The sequence below is a fragment of the Malurus melanocephalus genome, unplaced genomic scaffold, assembly GCF_030028575.1.
Source record: "Malurus melanocephalus ecotype Western Australia unplaced genomic scaffold, MMel_1.1 scaffold_247, whole genome shotgun sequence".
NCBI classification, from domain to species: domain Eukaryota; kingdom Metazoa; phylum Chordata; class Aves; order Passeriformes; family Maluridae; genus Malurus; species Malurus melanocephalus.
Window position 1 is genome coordinate 340,418 of NW_026623479.1, and position 21,759 is coordinate 362,176.

At 43.4% G+C, this 21,759-nt stretch overlaps 1 protein-coding gene across 2 annotated transcripts in view; it reads left to right on the forward strand.

Annotated features, from left to right (window-relative positions):
- PAK3 (p21 (RAC1) activated kinase 3) overlaps window positions 1-21,759 on the forward strand; it is a 179,768-nt gene that overhangs the window by 48,339 nt on the left and 109,670 nt on the right. Inside the window, exon 1 of one of the 2 annotated variants that reach the window (XM_057375380.1) lies at window positions 30-181. The exons of the other annotated variant lie outside the window; for it this stretch is intronic. The gene's annotated coding sequence lies outside the window, so the exon portion shown is untranslated. Of the gene's footprint in view, window positions 1-29; window positions 182-21,759 lie in introns of those variants that run through there. 2 annotated transcript variants of the gene reach the window in all.

The following is a 21,759-nucleotide window of genomic DNA, read 5'->3' on the forward strand; positions in this document are numbered from 1 at the left end:
CCCCCCCCAGCCCCGTTTTTGTCCCCCTGGAAGGAGGGGCGGAGAGCAGAGCAGCGAGGCTGCCGGCGGGCGGATCGATGTGGAGCCGGTGAGGCAGCGCGGCGGCCCCAGCTCCCCGCCGGCACCGCGGCCGCGGCCGGCAGGACGAGCGCAGCCTCCCCGCGGAGAGGCCAGGGAGAAGGTCTGTGCTTTGCCTTTGTACCTTGCGTGCCCGGCACGGCTGTGTCCYGAGCGGAGGGGCTGGGCGGGCCCCCGGCAGCCACCCCGCCGCGGCAACAAAGCACAGCCGGGGGTCCGTGCGGGGCCGCAGCTTGAGGGGGGCTGGGGAGAGCCCCGAGCTCTTTGTCAGCACCCGGCTCTTTTCGGTAGTTCCCAAATCTGTGCCTTCTAAGCGCCATGAACCCTCTCCTCTGGCGGGGGATCTGGCTAGTTTGAGCTCCAGGAAGAACTGGCTCCATGGAGAAGGCTCGGGCATGTGCCTGCCGGCGTTGGCTGGGCCCGGGTGCTGCAGGGCCGCGATGCCGCGATGCCGGCTGTCGCTCTGGCGGGCACAGGGAGTCTGCAGGGGACGGGAGGGGAGGCCAAGGGCTCTGCTCCTCGTGTGAGCCACCGGCGAGCCGGGCTGCCTGCCCGCTGCACCAAGCTGAGGGCCAGGGATGCACCTTCCCATGCCCGATGCACCTTCAGTGACTTGCCATTCAGATATCTTCAGATGAGTTGCTTTTCACATATTAAACATTTCCAACTTTTGTCTTGTTATTTTTAATCTGGAGGCTCAGCAGKATGGTCTTGAGTGTCTTTACATGAGTCACTTCCAGACTTACAGGAAGACAGTAATTGGAATGGGCTGTCTTTGAGGCCAGTCACAGCCTAAAACTCCTCATCTCGGCCAGTGACAGCCCTTCTGCCTGTCTAGCCATTCCCCGTTTGGGTCTGATGCCCTAGTTTAAGGCATCACCATCAACTGGCTGAGCAGTTTAAGAGATTGGTAATGGTAAATACACTATTAGAAGTGGAGATGAGCACTGTGGACTTGTACTGRAACGAGACAGAGACAGAAGGTTAAATTAGCCACCCTCTCCTTGGGTCAGGTGCAGAGCTCTCCTCTGTCCTGCTATTGTCACTTCAGTGTATCATTCAGGTTTTCTCTCTTGGACGACTCTAGGCATACTCTGTCCAGCAGCAATAGCGAGCACTGAGATCCTGTAAAAACTTTGTTGCAGCAGTCTCTAACACTGAGAGAAGTCCTGGTAGGGATGACTTGATGGCTGCTGGAATACCCTTTTTCCATTCTTTTAAAAGAAGTAACTGCTCTAATGAACTATTGCACCCCCACATATAAGTAGTTTTCTTCACAAAGGTAAAACCTGTGGTCTGTGTATCTTCAAGTCATTCTTATCAGAGTGAGAATTGTCAGGATTATACAAAGATTCAGGTTAGGCTAAGTATGTGTTAACTGAGAAAATTAGTGTATTGACTGCTGTGATCTTTGGTATACTTTYAAAAGGTAAAGAGGCTGATGAGCTCAATGGTCAGCACTATTCCAATAGCTCTGATGTTGAAGGTTACCTCTCAACTAGGAATCATAAATGTGCTGATTCTGTTTGTATTTATCTTCTTATTTTTAAATTTGTGTTTGATGTCTAAGAGAATTGAACACCTTGAGTTCGATGCCTCAAATCTGTATATTGGTAGCTGAGCACTGCACTTTGGAAATCTTGCCAGAAGCCTGCACAATATAATATTACTTTAATGTATAGYAATGTACAAGGAAAGTGATTTGCTTAAGACTAGGGAAAGACTSGAGAAAACACCCTGGCCTCCCACTGCCTTGTGCCTGCACTTCCCCTTCCAATTCCATTCCTCTTGCCCCTTTTTGTCCAGCCAGAAGTATGACAATTAGAGTTGTTTAGGAGCTCCTTGCCCTCCTTTCTGAACCTTTTACAGGAGCTACGGTCACAAGAGGAAAGAGGGAAGAGAAAGCGTGAGTGTTCAGTCTAGAGAGGCATCCAAAAATGAAGGTATGGCATAGAAGGAATGAGAAGCACTGAGCTAATGCAGTCTGAGAGATGTTTCGTGAAAAAAAAACCAAACTGGTCCTTCTGTCGTCTAGCTCACTTCCTTTTCTGAAGTCTGAAGATGTGTTGAAAACAGTTCAAAGTTCATGTTCTGAAGCATGTGAATTAGGCTGTGAGAAAGTGGAGTGACTTGTCTCTGGTCCTGCAGTCACAACCTCACGCAGCATCCAGCTGGGGTGCAAGAGTCTTCTGGTGTGATTAGTTGGAAAGAGTTTTAACAATGGGCTGTAGAATGCAGTTACTCTTTTTGCTCCTGAATCTTCAAAGAAAAGGAAATAATTTTCTTTGATTCTGCTTCCTGTTGAATAACTTCCTTTGAGGTCCCTTCAGCCTGTGATGTGACTTGAATTTGTGGTGGGGACAAGATGCAACTCTGGCTTCTTGGTTGGCTGGAGAGGRAAGCCCTACCTGGTTAGGTGGGTATGTGGATTTGCTGCTGTAACAGGTTGACAGCTGCAATGGCATAGTTAGGTCTAACTCAGCTGTGTATTCTTCATGTATCTTTCATGTAAACTGAGTCTTGTGAAGGTGATAATAACAGTCAGTTACAACTCAACTGTGAGCTTAGGATTTATGCATAAACACAAACATTTGCCTTAGCACAGAGGCAAGTCGGTAGGAGTAAAAGTAGTAAAATATTAACCTTGCATTATATTGTTCATTGGAAAGATGTCAAGGGAGAGGTGCTTTACCTGCTGATGAAGTACAAACGTGAATGGTTGAAGTACAATATAGTGCTGAACAGTATGGTACAGGCAGAGCCATCCCTCTGCCATAGGCAGCAGTGATCCAGWGCATGAATTTTTCTGCATCTGTTGTCTGATGTAGACGTTTAAATTGCCGAGATTTCATCTTGGTCTGTAAAAACTAGGGTAACATGTCCCCCAAAAGCCTTATGAGCAGTTGCAACGTTATTTGAATGCYGTTGTGTGGATTTCTCTTTTAAACTGGGTTTACTCTGCAGAAGCCAGGGAAATCTGAATATTTATCTGCATTAGCAGAATGGTATTAAATACAAAATCCTTGGCTGCCGTGAATATTTATTCTTATCTTAGCTGGCTTCAAACYGCATCTCTGGCCGATTGCCATCCCTGAAGGTTATTTTCACAGAGGTTTTTGAGTGGACGCTCACACACTGATACACCTCCAGATTTCATGTTCCCTGATATTTCTAAACAGATTGTCAGTAGTTGGCAAACAACTACATGAAAACAGACAGTCAGAGAAGAAAGTATGGGTCCAAAAATACCTTTGGGCATCAATAGATATCACTTTAAATCATAAGATCATAACTATTTCAGTATATGTAAATACCCCCAGTCTCTCACAGTGCTCTTTTAAGTGAGTGCCTTGAAATTGTCCTCCTAGTTGAAGCCTTAACTTTTCAGATAGGATAAGATACATTTTGAGATCCTATAGGATTTTTTTCTTTTGAAGACTCCCCAGTAATCTTTCTTTCAGTGCCTCACATTCTAGAAGATTTCACTATGGAACTGGTGGTCTATAGTCACAGGTCTGTTGAGCACTGCAGGGTATGTACAGAATCTCTCTGGACGCAATGAGACCACGGTGGATGAAGTGTCCAGTGAGCGCACTGGAGGAGGTTTCTGAGTGTAGATCTCTCCAGGGTGGGTGCTGGCCCTTGTGGGTATTTTCTAGGCAAYAGTGTGATTACTGGGGCTRTCCTGGGCAGGGCCYGGAGCTGGACTTGATGATCCTTGTGGGTTCCTTTCAGCTCAGGATATTCTGTGGTTCTGTGATTCTATGAACATGTGTCAGCCAAAGCAAAATGATAATTAAACTATAGGAAATAAAACCACCTTTGTAGGTGAAATAATGGATAATATCCTCTCTGAAATACACCATTTAGGTGAAGTTGGGAAATTAGTATTTAATTTTTGCCATCCCTCTCATGTCCTGGACCACTGCTCCTTTCTCTAATGCTGTTAGGTTGTATGGAGTTTGTTAATAAAATCTTTTCCAACAGACTCAAGCAGGTTAATGCAGTTTGATATGCACATGATGGTGTATTAAAAAGTCAGTGAAACACTGATTGAATTTTCAGTAACATTTTCTGTTCTAGTCCTTAATGGCTGATTTATGCAGAGGTTAGCAGAGAGCAGTAATCAAACAACGTCTCTTACATAATAAGACAGAGGATCAGCTGGAAAAACTGACCTGCTGTCTGGCAGTTGGTGTGAATGTTTTATTTTTGTGGTAGCATAAGGACTGCAATATTAGAGTAGGTCTGAAGGTCACTGCTCTGCTGTTCTAGTCTGATATGACTTTTCCTGGGTGGCCCAGGTGACAGTGTAAAGAKCATACCTTCAGCACTTGTTGGCCAGTCCATTCCCCCACATTGTTGCTCATTTTCTTACCTTCATCGATCAGCACACAGGTTAATATGTTTTTCAAAAGTTTATCCTTATAAATTTAAGGATACCTTCAGCAGCAGTGATACTGAATTCTAGAGCAGGGTGCCTAGGGAGGATGCATCATCTTCACTGCTGAAGAATTTGGGGAGTAAGAAAGCAAATATTGCTAAGGACATAAGTGTTCAAGTGGGGGATTCAGGTCTGCACCATCAGTTAAACATTGCTGAGACCTTCTATTTCATACACTGGTGGTCACTCCTGACTGCCTGCAGAACAATCTCTCTTCCTTGCCCACCTCCCAGCTCTTGCCAGCAAAAACATCCCTTTCATCCCAGCTGGGGATGCACGTACAGCACAGGGCTGATCRGGCAGGGCAGGGGCTGCCACACTGCAGCTCTTCTGCTGGGTTCAGTAGTTCACAACGTGTAGGGTGTGGAGCTAAGCAAAGCATGAGAGAGGTTACCATTTYCCTCTTTCAGGATGCTGGGGTAGTTACACAAATACATAAATATATAGGATAGAGCAGTGGGAAAAGATGGGTGTAGAAATACCAGTCACAATTCCTTTGGACTCAATAGGAGTTTATGCCCTGATCTTCAGTTTTGCTCTACACCTAACCTTTAATGTATCTCATCAATCTTCCCATTGCTCAAGGGCCTCATCAAAGTTTGATTAGCTCTTTTAAGGGAAACAGTTTATTGCTGAGTAACAATGAATCAAATCCTTCAGATTAAATTAAAACAGGAAGAGCCCAAAACCAAACAAGGCAGTCAGATTGCTGACCTTTGGAAGAAGCCCTGCAAAGGCTGTTACTGGAGGAACCTTCTCCTCCACTCCTAGATCAGTGGTATTCTTCAGAATACACCTTGGCAGGACAAACTTATCTGAGAAAGGCTGTGAGTACAGGAAGATCCCCATTTAATGCTGAGGTCAGTSTACTATTATCAGCTGATTTGGATTCTGTCCCTGATTCTCCTATTGCTCTGTTGTGAGAGACTGGATTGTTCACTTAACCTCCCTGCACTTTGCAYCTTCCAGATAGAAAACTATTTTTATTTATCCCTTTGAGATCTCTGTGAAAAGGACACTATGCATCATCCTCACTCTTTATAGACAGCTACAGGCAAATCATATGAAAGCTCCCTAAGTGCAGCACATTTTGGCCTGACAGGTCTTTAACGACCATTTCACTGGAACTCCCTAATACCTGCAAGAACTGAAATGGAATATCCTCCTCTCTCATGTTCAGAAAGACACTTCAGACAGGTGTCTGCCCAGGCCATTGTCCAGCACAGAGTGCACTGGGTGAGCACATGTCCACCTGAGGTTTTGTCCGTGTGGGATTTCATTTCTGCCATACCAGCTGCAAATCGTGGCAGCCATGTGACAACTGGGGCAGGAGTCTTTTGCCTGTTTGCTGGGACTTCCCATAGGATCAAAGAAATGGTCCATTTTCATTTTCAGATTAGTGCTTATATTATTAATTAATGAAGAGGGGAGATAAAGAGGTCTGTTGGCTTTGCCCCTCTTTAATGTTTATCAGGGGAAAATTATACCTTGAAGAACTGTTTATTGTAAGATTTTTCCTCTGCTAACAGCTAACGATGTTTACCACTGATACTCCTGYGGTGGCTGGAGTATCTTTGGCTCTGAGCCTGCACAGGAAGAATAAGGGAATAATAAGCTGAAGGGTTGTTTTTTAGGGGATTTTTGCCTGTTGTTTGTTTTCTTCATTATGTGTTCAGTGCTTGTCTCCATGAGAAAACGCTAGGTAACCACAGAACTGAGGAAATTYTAGTATCTTGGGAACTGAGGAATGAAAGATGAGAAATATGATGGAGAGCAGATTTGCAGGCAAGAAACTGTTTATGTTTTTACAGAACATTCAGCACTTGCCTGCAGTGCTTTAGCTGCAGTGTGGTGTTTTTTTCTGTAAGCCACCCCAACAGAATCTGAGAAGAAAAAATTAGATATTAGAGATCATTTAAAAATAATGCTTTAAAATAATACAGAGTCACATCCCAACTCTGGCTATAAATATCCATCACAAAAGCAGTGTAATTTCTTTATGTAGTGTTTTACTGTAATGTTTGTGTTTGTCTTTCTTCCTTCACTCCTTCTCACTCTGTGACCAGTGTGAGAAGTCTTAGCACTGACAGGAGGTGATGACACTTCCCCTCCAGCATGAGTTACCAYCTCTCTTCTGCTCTCCTTCTGAAACCACTTAGGAGACACCTGCAAAGGTGGAAAGTTCTTCCCCCAAAGGTAGAGTCAAGAAATGCTGCTAGATTTGCATTTTCTCTCTTTTAAATGATGCTGAGTATTGAGCACAGGGGCTTTTCAGTGGGCCACGTTCCAGTGGCAAGGTTGTAAATTCTCATTTGGTATAGTTTTTAGAAATTCCATCCCCAGAAGTAGGTGATTGGATGGAAGTTCAATGAAAATTGAAATTCTGGAAGCCAAACAACTTCAGAAAAATAAGCCCTCAGCAGCTCTGCTCAAGGTTGCATATGGAACCAGCTTTTAGTCTCTCACCCTGGTATTTTTTCACATTTAATCTGCCAACTACAAAATCCYCAGCTGCCTTCTGAACACCTCATCCAGGAAAGGACCCTCGTAATTCAGTGGAGTCCATTGWTCTTGTGACCCAAAACATCCTCCAGTTTATTCAAAAGTTTTCCTTAATTCCATAATGTTTCTAGAGAATTGATAATTTTCAAGCAGTTCATAGAGAGGGAAATGTGCTGATCAAGACAGAAATAGTTATTTGCTTTCACTCCCAGGAATGGCTTCTTGATTTTTCCAGTCAAGCTCCAGAACTACTGGTATTTATTCAAGTAAGATGATGAGATGACTTATTTTCAGTTGGCAATTAGTACATTGGCTTTAGGGAATGAAAACTGTTAACATGAGAAACAAGAACAGCAACATCAACAGAAGATTTTYGTCTGTTCCTTGTGCCAGTCTGTGTTGTGTGTAAATGTGTAATTCTCAGCTGCCTTCCCATCAGCCATGTCTGGAATCTGGGGTGTGCCTGTGGTGTGGAGTGACTTGCCTTTGCTAGCTCCTCGTTTCAGAGAACAGCTTGGGAAGCTGAAGGCRTGCTGAGTCTGCCAAGATCCATTCTAGGGAATCCATGGCACTGTCACCACTGGAGCTTTGCACTTTTSACTTGGAATWAGGTTAACCACCTATTGGACACCCYGCAGGTTTTTAATAMCAMTGTTTGCTCCCCWATCATGGGGATCTCAAGGKGGATCCAAGCAGGTGAAGCCATGATTGCAATTTTCTAAAATAAGTGCAGTGATAAGGAAGAGATATCTGTGCACACAATATCTGTGTGGATTGGTTTAACTCCTCTTTAATCCTTTACGTTTGGGAATGAAAATAACACCATCTTTTTTTTTTTCTTTCTGTTTCTTGSATGGGAAAAAAATTGTCTGTGCCCTTCTGTATCTTTCTTGCAGAGTGCTTGTGAGGTCATAGGGAATATCTCAATTAATGTGTTTCCTGTTTTTTCGTAAATGAAGTTCTTCCTGTAGGTTTTTCCAGATTTGATTTGACTGATGCATATGATGAGTGAAATTGAAGCACTCACTTGATGGTTAATAAACAGCCAGGAAAAAAAAATCAGCTTAGCATTCCCTGTCCAAGGGGCACAAAATCTGAACTATAAGAGGACTACAGAGTCATCTTTTCAGAAATCAGAAATTAATTGTYGCTTTATTATTTCAGAAATCTCAGCCAAGAAGACAGATATTTAAACACAAAGGCTTTGTTCATTATTGATGTTAAGATATTGAACACAMATTCTGTGAGACTTTATTTAAAATGGAATTTTCCTGTGTTTCCTAGAAAGGACAAAATATCACATGAAAGTTTGCATTTGATAACCTGAGTCTTGCTCTGAACTTCTCTYTGGAGAGTCCAGTCTTTGGCTGCTTTTTTACTTAGCTCTGAAGCTTAAATTAGGAATGGGGTGAAGTTTTGCCTCTTTTGAGATCAGGATAGTCTTAATTTTAATTAAGGTACGCATGTGTATTTCATAGTCTTTTTAAAGGATTTGAGGCACAGTTTCCAATTTTCTGTTTGGGATTTGTTCTGATTCTCAATGAGAGAGTCAAGTTGGAAATCAATGTATATACCATTTGTGCTTACAAGAAATTAACGGCTGTAATTGTACACAAAATTAGAAGCAGTTTTAGGAAAAAGAAAGTCTAATTTTCTCTAGTAATTTGCCCAAAGTGTTTTAACATATATGAACAAGGACTGTTCGTTTCCTTTTGTTGCATGTGCAAAGTTTGGGTAAGTTGCTTATGGAGTGCAAGTTGTTACAAAGGAGAGATTTCTTTTATTGCTTGACTTGCTTGTGAAATACATTTTACGTAATGAAGCACCGATTACCTAAATTAAAAATCCCAGACAATGCTGTTGTCTCATTTGGTAGGAAGCAGAGACTGTGTGGACAACTGAAAGCTTGCTTAAAGGCAATCTGTGACCTACTCCATACTATTCTTATGCTAATGTGGGAATGGGTATCCTGGGCACCATCTGCTGTCCCTGAGGTCCCGGCCTTGGGCATTCAAAATTGGTTTGCTTTATTAATGCTAGGCCATCCAGAACAGCAGTGGTGCATTTGTTATAGTCTATGAAATCAGAAGTTCCAATTGTAAGCATACAGAGATAACTGTCACTTTTAATAATACACTCAAACATGATAGCCACCACTTTTTCCAACCTCTCAGGCAGAGATGCCATCTTTCAAGCTGGTGTTACCTTCAGTGAATCCAACAAAGGCCTCTCTGGCTTTTCAGGGTGATGGGGGTTTACTTCCTTGGAAGGTCATTTCATTAGGTACTGGATGGATTTATTGGCTGGCTCTGCATTTTGATTTTTGTAAATGCCCCCTAGAGAAACAGAAGAGTATCTTGATATAAATCAAAATTATTAATAGGACATACAATGTGAGTATTTTTAGAGGGGCTAAAGGGTTGGGTTATCAAATATTCACAACTAATCTTCTCAACTAAGTCTAAYTAAACTAGTTGAGATTTAAAGAACACCGTGCATCAGTTTTGCCTGGGCATATTGCCAGGACAAACGGCTACAATCTCAGTTGTAAGTACCTAATAAAGTCTCATCTAATGATGATTCTGTGCTTATTAGCTGTATGATTCTTCYTTTGGTGTGCATGGCTAACTAGAAWACAATTCTTGTGAGTACTTACCTTGTCAAGTGCTCCAGGTACAAGTYAAGATAGTTCAACTGGTAGCCAGCAAGCCACATTCTCCTGCCTTGCTGCTTGGGCCTGTGGTCTCAAAAGAGGCAGAGCACACAAAGCTCAGAAYCTGCACATGTGCTGCTTCATCCCTGTCAGGGGTGCAGGGCAGCTCCTGAGCTGACACCCAGTCCACAGTCTGCTGTTTCCAGGTGAGGGAGGTGAGGCAGGCTAATACCTGCACGAGCCCTGGGAGCGTTGGGGCTGTGCCAGATTCGTCCCCAAACTGCCCACAGTGGGGGCACAGAGGAACTGGAGTTGTTTGGGGTATGGGGAGGCAGGGAGGCCATGGTGAACAATGTGACRGGCTGTGGTCTCAGCTGATGTCAGGCTTTTTGTGGTGTCCCAGTGAAAGGGTGTTTTGTGGCAGAATGAAACATTGTGTCCCCCAAGGCTGTTGGGTGACCCASTGAGAGTGTAATTTTGGGGATTGGGGTCTGACTCTCCTGGTTGCTCCATTTCAACTTGATCTAYAGTTGAAATATAGTTGAAAAGAATTTATTTATGATGACCTCTGTGATGAAAAAAATTAGCCATTTACCTAAGTAAGCAATATAGCCAACAGGGAGAACAACTTTCAGCAGCTGCTTTTGTCCTCTCCCTTGCCTCCAGAGCTTTCTGTTGTTTCTTTCAGTTACGGGTAAAGGAGACAAGCACTCGAGGGCCAGGGAAAATGAGAGTTAATTACACTGTGGAAAGGGATTGTTACACAGTGCTGGTTTTTCCCATTCCTGTCTCAGATGCTTGAGAGTACAGCAGAGCCAGCAGAGGTGTTCTTCAGTACTATGCTGTGCTTATTTTGGAAGTATTGCAAATACAAATCCAGACCTCTTTCCCTTAAATGAAGACAGTGAGGAGAAGGCTCCTTTTTGGTGTCAGCRTTCATGTAAGTTATGCCAAGATCAAGTGAAATTCAGCAGAGGTGGATCTAATATCATGGATATATTTTAGAAAGGACAGTAATATTTTACCAGTGCGTTTTTGCACTCTTCAAAGTTTCTGGGTGAATCTGTATTTCAATAATTTCTGATGTAAAAACTAGAAGTCTTTGAGACATGGATAGAGGAAAAAATATTTGTATCTGGAGGAGTAAGTTAAACATTGGGATATGAAAGGTTGTTCTAGAAATCACTCCAGGTAATAGAATCACAGAATCCATCTTCCTTACTCTGTGAGTTCTTATTTAAGAGACTTAGTGGAGTGCTGGTGTAAAACAGCAGTGAAGAAAGGGGAGATGTGGCATTCTACTGAATAATGAGGGRAAAGCTGACAATGATGTCCCCTTTGGCTGTTCTCAGCTGAAGCACTGAACTTGGGCAGTGATATGAGTACATAAGACATGCTTACAGATAGCTGGTTACTCTTCAGTTTTTCAATGATTGAGGATGATCAAATCAAAGAGAGCCCTTAGTGACCAGAGGAGCATTGTCAGCTTGTTACAGGGGCTGCTGCTCTGCTGTTCTGCCAGATGCACACATGGAAGTTGTTCAGCACATAGGTGTATCTGCTTATGAGTGTGCCCCTATAGACACATGTGCAGACCTAGTGCAAGCACTGAACCAGGTATGAGCAGTTCAAAATCCCTCATCTGTCAGGACAATTTCATCTCACATCAGGGACTAGTATTTGAATCTGTCACATCTCAGCTTAGTGCAATAATCACTGGGTTTGCATGTCCTGATTGGAAAGACTTCCATTTAAATGTGGATGATGATTCTGCTGCATTAAATTAACAGAATAGGTTTGTTTTGAACTCATTGTAGAAGGCACTGAAATTACCGAAACTTCAGAAAGTGCCATGAAGTGAAATAGTTGTCTTCTTATCAGATCTTGTATGTAATATCTTCAGTTCACACAAGCTGGGACTGAAGAGTATCTGCAGGGCATGTGTAAATGCACAGCAGAGAGGACCTAAAGAAATGTTTATCATCTGGGATGCCAATCTCTTGTAGTGGCTGGCCAAAAAAATTCTGCTCTGCTTTTACCTAGCCTGTGCACTCTGATACTTACAGCAGTACATTGTGTGAAACAATAAACCTTTCAAGTTAAGTTCTGGTGTTCCTATTTGGTTCTTCTCTTGACAGATATCATACTGACAGGGTTGATTGAACACTTCTGAAATACAATTTTAGTTTCTTCCCTAGAAATAACATGTGCCACTCCATTGGAAGACAATTGACAGCAACAACTTGGTTTTGATGAGTGAGAGAAGTCAGAAATGGCCAGAAGCAACTATTGTTAGAAATTAAGAGTTGTTGTCTGCACGTCAGTGCAGTGTTCCTAATGTTTTCATTGTTGACTGGATAGGAAAAATAGTCCTGTTAGTGTACTAGTGCTTACATGAGGTGTAGGGATATCTGTCAAAATCCATTGAGGTGCTTTGAAAAGCTGTGAAATAACATTTCTGCAAAGGACACATAAGCTCTTGGAAAGACTGCAGCAGTGCTAGACAACCTTCCAAGCCTTTATCACAGCCTGGAAGTCTCCATCTTTAAGAAGGCCCTGTTTGTACTTGCACACAAACAACAGCAAGGGAAAGTTTGTGTCCAAAGAAGTTAAAAATAAATAGTGAAGAGAGATGTATTCAGAGATGACAGGACTGCAATGAGCAAGTCTTGGTTCTTCTGTGCATGACTCTGGAGTGACAACTTTAGTTAGGGAMAATGTAATTATTTCCTTTTGGAATGCCTAATATTGTTTCCTTCAAGCTGCGTTAAGTTACTGCCACAGTATATTCCATTTGCTCCCTTGTCAGCAGCTACTGGTTGTCTTCTGTTCCCCTTGTTATAGGAAGGACAGTTGGGGAGGCCAGTGGACAGGGATGGCTCTCAGAGACACTGAATGCTGACAGTGGCTCAGCTTTGTTTACAATTATTTTTGTATCTCTGACWTGATCTAAACTGAACAAGGTACTTGGTTCCTAGGTAGATATTTTAAGAGGCTGAGATATCAGTGTTACACAAATATTTTGGAAAACAGACCTTCTTCTCCCTAAACACAGTGATGCTGCTGCTTGGTGCCATGTCCCAGYTGGGAATCAAAGCCTCATGGTTAACCAGGCACTGGCACCAGAGGGTTGGATCTTACTGTTGTGCCCTTTTTCAAACATCACGTTGAGCTAGATATGGTGGCTGGGCACTGGAAGCTGCTAATTATAACAGCACCCCACCTTGCAAAACCAGTGCTTCAACAGAGCACCTGAGCTGAGTGTACCTGGCCATGGTGGGATGGCTGCTGGCTGGAAAACAAGAGCTAGGCCGTGTGCTCCCCATCACCAGTTTCTCCTTCCCTCGAATTCTCATGAGTGCTCACCTTACACCTGCAGATTAAAACACATTGAAACCATAAGAAACACCTTGTGACGTGTTTAATATCCTTGCACTTGTACACAGTCACAGTTCCTTTCTAAGCAGAAAAGGTCCTAGCAGAACACAGGCAAGGAAGAAAGCTGAATAAAAYAGTAACAGCAAAGGAGCTGGGAAGAGCCGGAGTGCTGTTTACCTGCTGCTGGTTCTGTTCATGTCCTGGTGCTGCTGGGACACTGCATGTGCTCAGCAAGAGCTCTTCCYCACTCTGTGAGGATGAGGCAGTTCATTTGCAAGGCCTCATTTAAACTGCTAGATCAAAACGCTTGCAGCTCTGCATATGCTTCCTCAGGAGAAAGGAATGTTTTCTCATTCCTGTCCTACTTCATATTTCACAGCTGCAGTTTGTCTTGTTTTCTCCCTGCCTAAGGCCCAGCAAGTGCTGCAATGCACAAGGGTTTAAAGGATTATTTATTTTAGGGTATTGATGCCTTCTTTGAAAAGCTGTGTGTGTTCAGTTTGTTTTACTAGGGACTCTCATTAGAGCAGTGTGGGGACTTTCAGGGAGGAAAAGGAGGCAGTGAGTGTGCATATCTCTTCTCAAACCAGGTTACATAAACCAGGCCTCTCAGGGTATCATCTCAAAGGTAGGATGAACTGTGATGATCTTTGCTCTTGCATTTATTTTTCTTTCAGTGTGGCTGTACCTCTTCGTTTCTCAACCTTTGCATAACTCCATCACTGATTGCACTGATAGCTGAATATCCTTAAGTTATCCAAAACAGGTGAAAATGATAGGGAAATTAACTTCCATCAACTTCAGTAGGAATATGATTAGTCCATAGCTAYGCCATCTCCAGCCAAAACTGACTCTGGTTATAGTGTTGGAAGGGAAGCATCAATAAAGAGGTGCCAAGTCCTGGTGCCTGGCCTGCGGGCCTCTGCATCATCGTGGTGATGGTACATTGCTGCTCTACTTCTTAGAAAATTTATTGGGGAAGGAGATRGACTTCTATCTTGGAAAAATGACTTGGAAATAGCCATGATGGCCCCTGAAAGCTTTCAGGCTAGTAACATGTTGAATGCTTATTCCAGAGTGAGGTAGCAGCACCCAATCTTGGCATTTGGCCAGGTTACTGCTAAGCAGTGAAGAGGTGTCACTGCCGAAGGATAAGGGAGGAGATGAAAGTGTGACCTTCCTGCCAGTTTGAGATCCTGAGAGTGTGGATGGAGCCTTGCCTCATGCCAAGCCTATATTKGATTATTCACACCAATAAGTCACCTTGCCACCCCCCTTCTTCCAGACAAGAATTCAACAATGGGACGCAAAGAATGTGGCAAGTCTGAAATATGTAAATGTATGTTTAAAACTCCTGTCTCTCTAGAACCATTTGCATTTTTTAGTTCAAGAGGGAGCTTGCAAGTGCATCCATAGTGTGCTGCTGATCAGCCTCTCTGATGCCTGGTAGGCTTTGMTCAGCTTAGGGCTAGTTTGTCCTGCTTTTTCTGGGAATGCTGKAGGACAAGGTTGGTTTAGATGTGCTGATGGATTGGGGTACATACAATTAAAGTTCTGCCCCCTTATCTCCCACCCTCAAAATGAGTAATAAACAAAGCTAAATCTTGCTTTAGACCTTCCCCAGAGATTTGGAAATTTTTGGATCAAGGCCTCACGAACAGCCAGACTTCAGGCCACTTGATGGTCATTGTGTCCCAAACCTGGGGAGATGTGGATTTAGTAGAGCCCTAATGTCTCTCTCGTACAGCCAAAGGTCACAGATATCCTCTAATACCTCAGGCTGCATGAAGTGAGTGTCACAATTCTGATGGTGTAAAAGATTTCCTCTGAAATACATTTTGTGTATGTCTGTAAGTCCAAATGCAACTGTGCCTGTTTATGGAATGTAGGAGTCCCCTTTGTGATAACTGGGAGAGACTGGTTAACATTATCCACAAGGGGAGAAGACAATTCAAATATCTTTTTTACCTGGAAGAAACCAATAGAAGAAAACATGCTTCTAATGAGRATATGCATTGCTAATTATTTCTATGAATCATCAATCTGAAGAGGTTGTTTATTTTTCCTAAAATTCTAGCTCCAAAAGTCAGGTGATTTATGGGAAGATGCTCTGTTTTCATTTAAAATACGGTTTATAATTCTCCTTGCTGAGAAAAAAAAAAAGGCTTGAAGATGCAAAAGGCAAAAACACCATAAGGCAAATAAAACCTTTAATATCTAAACCCATCTTTATTGCTAAGCCAATCTCATTATTTTTTAGGATCTGAGTAATGATTTTTGAATGCCCAGGTTGGCTTTGGAGCCAAGAGWCCTGATTTTCACAAGTGCTAAGTACTTTACTCCAGCTGTCACACCTATAAAATTCACCCATTAAAATCATGCCTGGGGTCCAGTAGTCAGACATCCACAGCTGGGGGTGGAGAGARGAAATGCAGATACCTGGCACATGCAGAGCTGTTCCATACCTGCCCTATAGCGTGGTGAATGTGCACTGTGTTAAACAGCATTGTCGTCTCTTAGGCAGAAACAAGAAATAACAGTAGAGGCTTCTTCACACAGTCTTTTATATGTAAAACATTACTGTAAAAATATTATGAGCTGGTTATGAAATCAGCATAGCTGAGATTTACATCTCAAGAACAAATTAGGTTAAAGGGAGGGGAAGCAGAGGAAAACACACGACAGCAAAGAGAAGCCAGAAAGGGTCTTTCTCTGGGGAATATTCTGATGTAAAACTGAGGAAATTGGGAATTTTGTCTTTGTTTGGGAAAGGGGATGTGTGGATACTGGTGCAAAGTCTTAATTTTGCATATTGAAGTATTATTTTATTACAAATGTTGCTGTTTCGGGGTTTTCCTTAAGGCCTCAGCTCTCGGATTCAGGGGAATCTCTCAGCATCCCTTAAGGAAGTAATTTCCTGTGCTCCCCATCCATGGAAGAGTAAGTGGAAATTTGAGYCAAAGAGGAGCAACCTTTCTCCATCCCCAACCCCAAGACTGCTGTTGGTGTATATTTATTTTCAGTCCTGATTCTTGATTTCAAGTGGCTGGGGTTAGTGATATTCCAGCTTTTACCCCGAGGTCACTGACTGAACCTTGTGCTTTTCCCTGTGGAGTTTACCTCACTGAGCACACTCAAGGCTGGGATGGCAGTGCTACATCTTTGCCACATTTTAATCTAAGGATAGCAGTTCCCTGTAATTACATTTTTTGGTCTTTTTGCAATTAGGTAGGCTTTTCTGAAAGTTCAGGTTCAAGGCCAACAAATGACCAGAGAGAATAGAGGCACTCAAAGCTTTGAATGTTCTGTAAGCTTTGAATGTTCTGTAGTTTTAAAATAACCTAAAACTGTGAAACAGAAGGGGAGAAATTTCTCAACATAAAATTTTGGGAATCTCTATATTTTGTTTCTTTGTATACTTTTTACAGCTAAGTCTGTCATGAAATGTGGATCCATGTTTGAATTTTTGGCAGCAAATTAGTAAGTCGCAATGCTCAGTCCTTGCTTTCAGGTCTTTTGATGGGTAAAAAAGTTACTTGGTTTTTGAGTGAAGACAGTAGRAATGGGTGTGTATACATAGCAGTAAAGAGAATCCTTACAGCGGATACATGCTCTGTGTTCTACCTGCCCATTTTTCCAATTAATATTTATACACCAAACCCAGAAGGCCCTCTGTGAACAGTGCTGAGCCAAAACTAAACTAAGAGTGCTCTGATAAAGTGCCTTTCCTTCCACAGCTGTACTCGAGCTTTTCAGTGAAACAAGCTGATAGTTCCACCTATGTGATCTCCTGTTGTTGGAGACATTCCTGTGTTTGCTGGGGATCTTCCTGARTGTGGAGGGTACCCAAACCCCCTCTCCCTGCGAGTGAAAGAAGAGAGCTGTTCTGTACAATGTAGTGGTAGCTGGCAGATGAAACTCTGTGTCCACAGAAAGCAAAAAGTATTATTTTTTTTCTGCATAAAGGGGCTTATAATGGGTTAATTAACACTGACCCCATTTAAAGGGRTGGCTTATGTGCCTGCTTGAGGGAGAAGTTCGAGTCTCACATGTGTTGGTGGAAATCTCTTTCAGTGTGTTTGCAGCCCGGTGCTGGGCTGGACAGGCAATGAAGCCTGACAAATCARGCAGCTGTTTGCCCCACAATGAGCCAGCTGGTTGGAAATCCAGCCTGTGTCCCCGAGCCGCCTACACATTCAAAACCAGGGCATATTTGCTCCTTTAATTAGTGTTCCCCCTGGTCCTTGGAATATGGGTTTGTGACAGAGGGCTTGTTCACAGAAGATCAAGAAAGRTTTCCTGCTTTGCCAGCCCCTCGGAGGGGTGGGCAGGACAGCTGGGGACTGCTTCCTGCATGGAAGGGTTTCTGTGCAGCTCAGAGGAGGTTTGGCCATGGTACAGGGCTGGAGGGAAACTGCTCCTGCTCCTTGCAAACAGGGGTTGTGTCAAACCAGTGCTGTGCATTTTGCTGGACTGCAGCGTTGTTTAAACTTGAGGGAGGGTTCTGGGACAGATGGAACCTTAAGGACTAACTTTTCTTTGGGTTCATCTCATCAGGTGCATGGAGGAGGCTACAAAATACACCTGCCTTGGTGGTTGYCTGTAGTGTGAGGGTCCAGCTGGTGATCCCAGCAGAGATCCTGCACGGGCGTGCTCTCCACCAGCTCCAGGAGCGAGAGGAGAGCTCCCTGTGAGACCAATGTAGTGCAGCTAYCTGGGCTTCTGTTAAATGACTTACTCAGCTCCATTCTGATGGTTCAGTTGTCTTTTGCCCCTGCTGGTCCAGACTCYTTGCTGGCAAGGTAACACAGTCCTCACACCCTTGCTGATAAGCCCTGGGCACTTTAGARCAAAATGAAGGAATTTACCTGATGCTCCCAATCTCCACAGGGGATATTGCCTCTTGGTGTCCTTTATCAGTGACTTCTTGTGCTGATACAATCAGGGAGTGCTTGTATTGAAGTATTATTAGTAACACTGAGAGCTGTCACATCACTTTGGGTGGATTTGCTCTCTCTCCTCTCTCACTCTGTGTAGAAGAGGCAAGGCAAACCCTGCATTTCCAGGGAAACAAAAGGAATTGCACTTCCATTAAAGCTTCTTTTTGAAATGAACAATGATAAATTAGCAAACCACTGAGTAGGGTTGTTTGTGGTGTGGAAGCAAAGCATTGATCCCCTCCAAGACTGACCATTTTTTTGCTCATTTCAGCAACCTAATTGGGAATGGATTRAACTGTGACTCAGTTTAACCCTTTGTTTGTAGCAATGACATTATGAGAAATCCAAATGTGGAGAAAATGGAAATTGTTGTTTAGTGTCTCAGGAAAGTGTGGCAAATGAACAACAGTTTGCTAATTTTTTATACTTTTATTGCCTGCTTTTAAAGCTCACAGACAAATAGAGAAGGAGGTCTGAAGAACCTCACTAGAAAACCTGATGAGTCCTTCTTTTCTCTATTTCATCTTGAGAAAGAAAGGGGAAATTCAAACCAAAAAGTGTCCCATGAGTAACAACGGAAAGACCTTATTGCATACAACATGCTGGACTATAAGAATTATCTGCCAAGAGGCAATTTCAAGGAAAACCACACAGTGGGATTTGAGGACACAGTAAAATTTTACCAGTGCTAGCAGGTTTGACAGCTCTGAAGTAAAGAGAATGTGGAGGGCAGTCATTTGTGAGGCTTGTAGGCTGCAGCATCTGCTATTTCAGRTCTCCTTTTGTACAGAATCTTTCTGCATAGTGATAAGAAGTGTARCAGTGGGGCAGGACAGAGTTCTTTGTCTGCCCAGAGACTTCAGAGCTTCGTGGAAGTGGCACTGAAATAACCAAGAGCAGATCTCTACCTCTGTGCTGCATTAGCTGTTGAAAGAAATTGTACATGTTGTTTAATTAATTAAGTTTCCAAGCTGTGTAATAGCATGTTTGCTGGAGGRAAACTTTAATGGCACCACAAAGTGTCCTTGAGCAAATTAAAAAGATATTACTTTAAAAGGTAACTGCTCTGAGCCACACAAGGACTTATGGGAAATGCCTGGGATGTCTCAAGCAGAAAGACATGTCTTTGTTTTYAGGAGGATAGTCCATGCTCCTGGGCATCCACAGGGAAAGATTTGCCATTCCCAGGAGAACCTTATCTTGTGGCTTCTGGTGGGGAATTCTCCCCCAGCACTCCAGGGGGGAAAAGGGTGAAGTTCTGAGATCTGACAGCAGTCYTGCCCACAGCCTCAGGGAAACCCATCTATGAGCTGCCTTGTGAACCTGAACCCTGCAAACCCTGAGAGAATTCCCTCTCTCAGGGAATTCTGAGCAAAATACTGCTTTTGTAGCTTTGGAGTGGGCCGTACGTGTTTTGTTGCCATATCGAGTGGTTTTGGGGACAGCAAACTGAGGTGGAGACTATAAAATGGCAGTCATGCATCCCATGTCTCCCTTCTTCCCATCTTTCTATGYTTTATTCTGATTTGATTTTCATTTTCCTTTGTCCAGGTCCTTGTTTTCTGCCAATTGACCTCCTGCAAACCCCCTCTGGTCAGTGGGATGAAGGGAAGTTCTCAGACCTCAGGGTTACTCAGTTCTCAACTCCCCAGGGTTGTGACTTTTCACTCATGGCATCAGGAGAGCTGCCAAGGCAGCCTGGGCCATCAGCTCCTCTGAYACCACAGCAGCACAGGSTGTGGGGCCTGGCTGTGGGTGTTCATTTGGATCTGAATTTGCCTGGGTAGAAAAGCTCTTGGATCAGACCTTCAGTTCCAAACTCCCYGAGGATGAGGCCGTAGGCTGCTCCCAGAGCCAAGGGGGCTTGGACTGAGGCAYTGGGTACTTTGGATCAGCCCAGGGGTGGAGGGTGAAGCTCCAGGAGATGCTGGCAGCGGGTGCTGGAGCAAATTAAAGCTCATTTCTTTCTGGAGGCTGTTGTGCTGTAGCAGAGGTGGGAAAAGCAGGGTGTCTTCACCCTTCAATCAATCCTCTTCCAGCAGAGGGACCTGGTGAAAGGTGAGGTGTATGAACAGGGACAGCACCGAGGGGATGAGGGTTGCCTTGGGCTTGTTACATCACAAAGAAATGCTCACAGAAAACCTGGCTTTTGGTTTCCATTTCCAGCTGTCCCTGTTGGACGCTTCCCTTGGCAAAGTTTTGGATTTCGTACCTTGTCCTCAGTGAGCGCTGGAGGGAGGTTTCCTGCACGAGGCTGTTTTGCTTGGAAGCATCTGGGGTGTGACCCAGGTGTGGGGCCAGCCCTGCCCTGCCCTGCCCCTCGCTGCTGGGGCTGAGTGTGTGCCCTGGTTAGGACATGMATCCCAGGATGTCTGCAGACCGACTTTCGTTCAGTTGCTGTGTTTTGTGTGCTCTGCCAGGTGAATTCCCATTCCTGGTTGTCCTTCAACAGCCTGGTTCTGCCCTCCTGAGGCCTCCTCGCTGATGGAGGGGTCATCACAGGACCTACACCTCCTGGGGAATGCACATTTATTGCTGAAGTGTTTAGGGTTTTAGAAATTACTCTCTGATTCTGCAGCTGGCAAATTCCCCTAACACCAACACCTCTCCCCCTCCTTTCCTGGCTGCTGAATTTTCCTTTGATGAAAGCAAGCAGCACGTGTGCTCAGAGGGCTGGTAAAAGGGAATTTCCTTACTCAAGATGAACTGTTAGGGCATGTGTGGGCTCCTTTAGGAAAGTATGTTTGTAATAAAATTTTTCCTGTGTAGAACAAGACTTTTTGATCTAAAAGTTCAAGCTTCTTTTTGGCTTCCATAATGGCTCCCTGGATTGTTTGAAAATCTTGTCTTGGTTACAAAGTGTGATACAACCCGTGTGCAAGTCCAGAGCACAACTTAGTGGTTGTTTAACTGGAATTCAGGGACTCGGGGGAAGACTGTTAATACACTTGCAATATTTTCACTGTGTGTGGTGATCTCACTGATCAGTTCTGTATGCCTGAGGAGGGCAGGGATGTTTGCAGTTTGTTAGTCCCATGATTTTCACAGGATACAGGAAAACTGGAGGCATTCTCTAGACAGAAGCGCACTGGACAGACATTCAAGATGTAGCACAGTAGACCTGGCARTAGCACACCAGGCACCTTTATGAGGCATGTCAAGCAGCTGTGCTTTAAAAAACCGGAATGAAAATTACTTTTTATTACTGCCCCAAAGGTTTTGGTAGAAAATTATGCATAATTGAAATAAAATACTTTCCTATTCTTTGATAGAGGTGGAAAACAATCAAAACACTAGTTTTATTTTGAAAGAAAGCATTTGTTTTGTATTTGACTTTTTTTCTTACTTTGGGTTTTCTTGAATGCCCCTTTTCACCACCCTCCACATTTTTGAACTCCTAATACAATTGCCTGAATAAAGCTTAGGATCATTTTAGGGATATTTTCTTTTGCATTTCCTTTCCCCATTCTTTGGGAAAAAAAAAAACAAAAAACCAAACAAAACCAAAACCAAAGAAACCCATTCTGTGTAAAATTTTTGAAGTGAAACCAAGGAGAAGAAGTTAGTAATGTAATTTTGTCACTCTGTAACTTTGCCAAAATTAGAAAGGTTTGTAAAGGTACAAAATAAAAAGGGAGGACAATAAAAAGCAAGAATATCAATCTCCTTACTGCTATTTTTTTTGTATCTAGGAACAGAAAAGAAAAGAAGCTTTGGAAAATTTTCATTATAGCCATGTTAAYTTCTCTCTCCTCCCTCCTCCT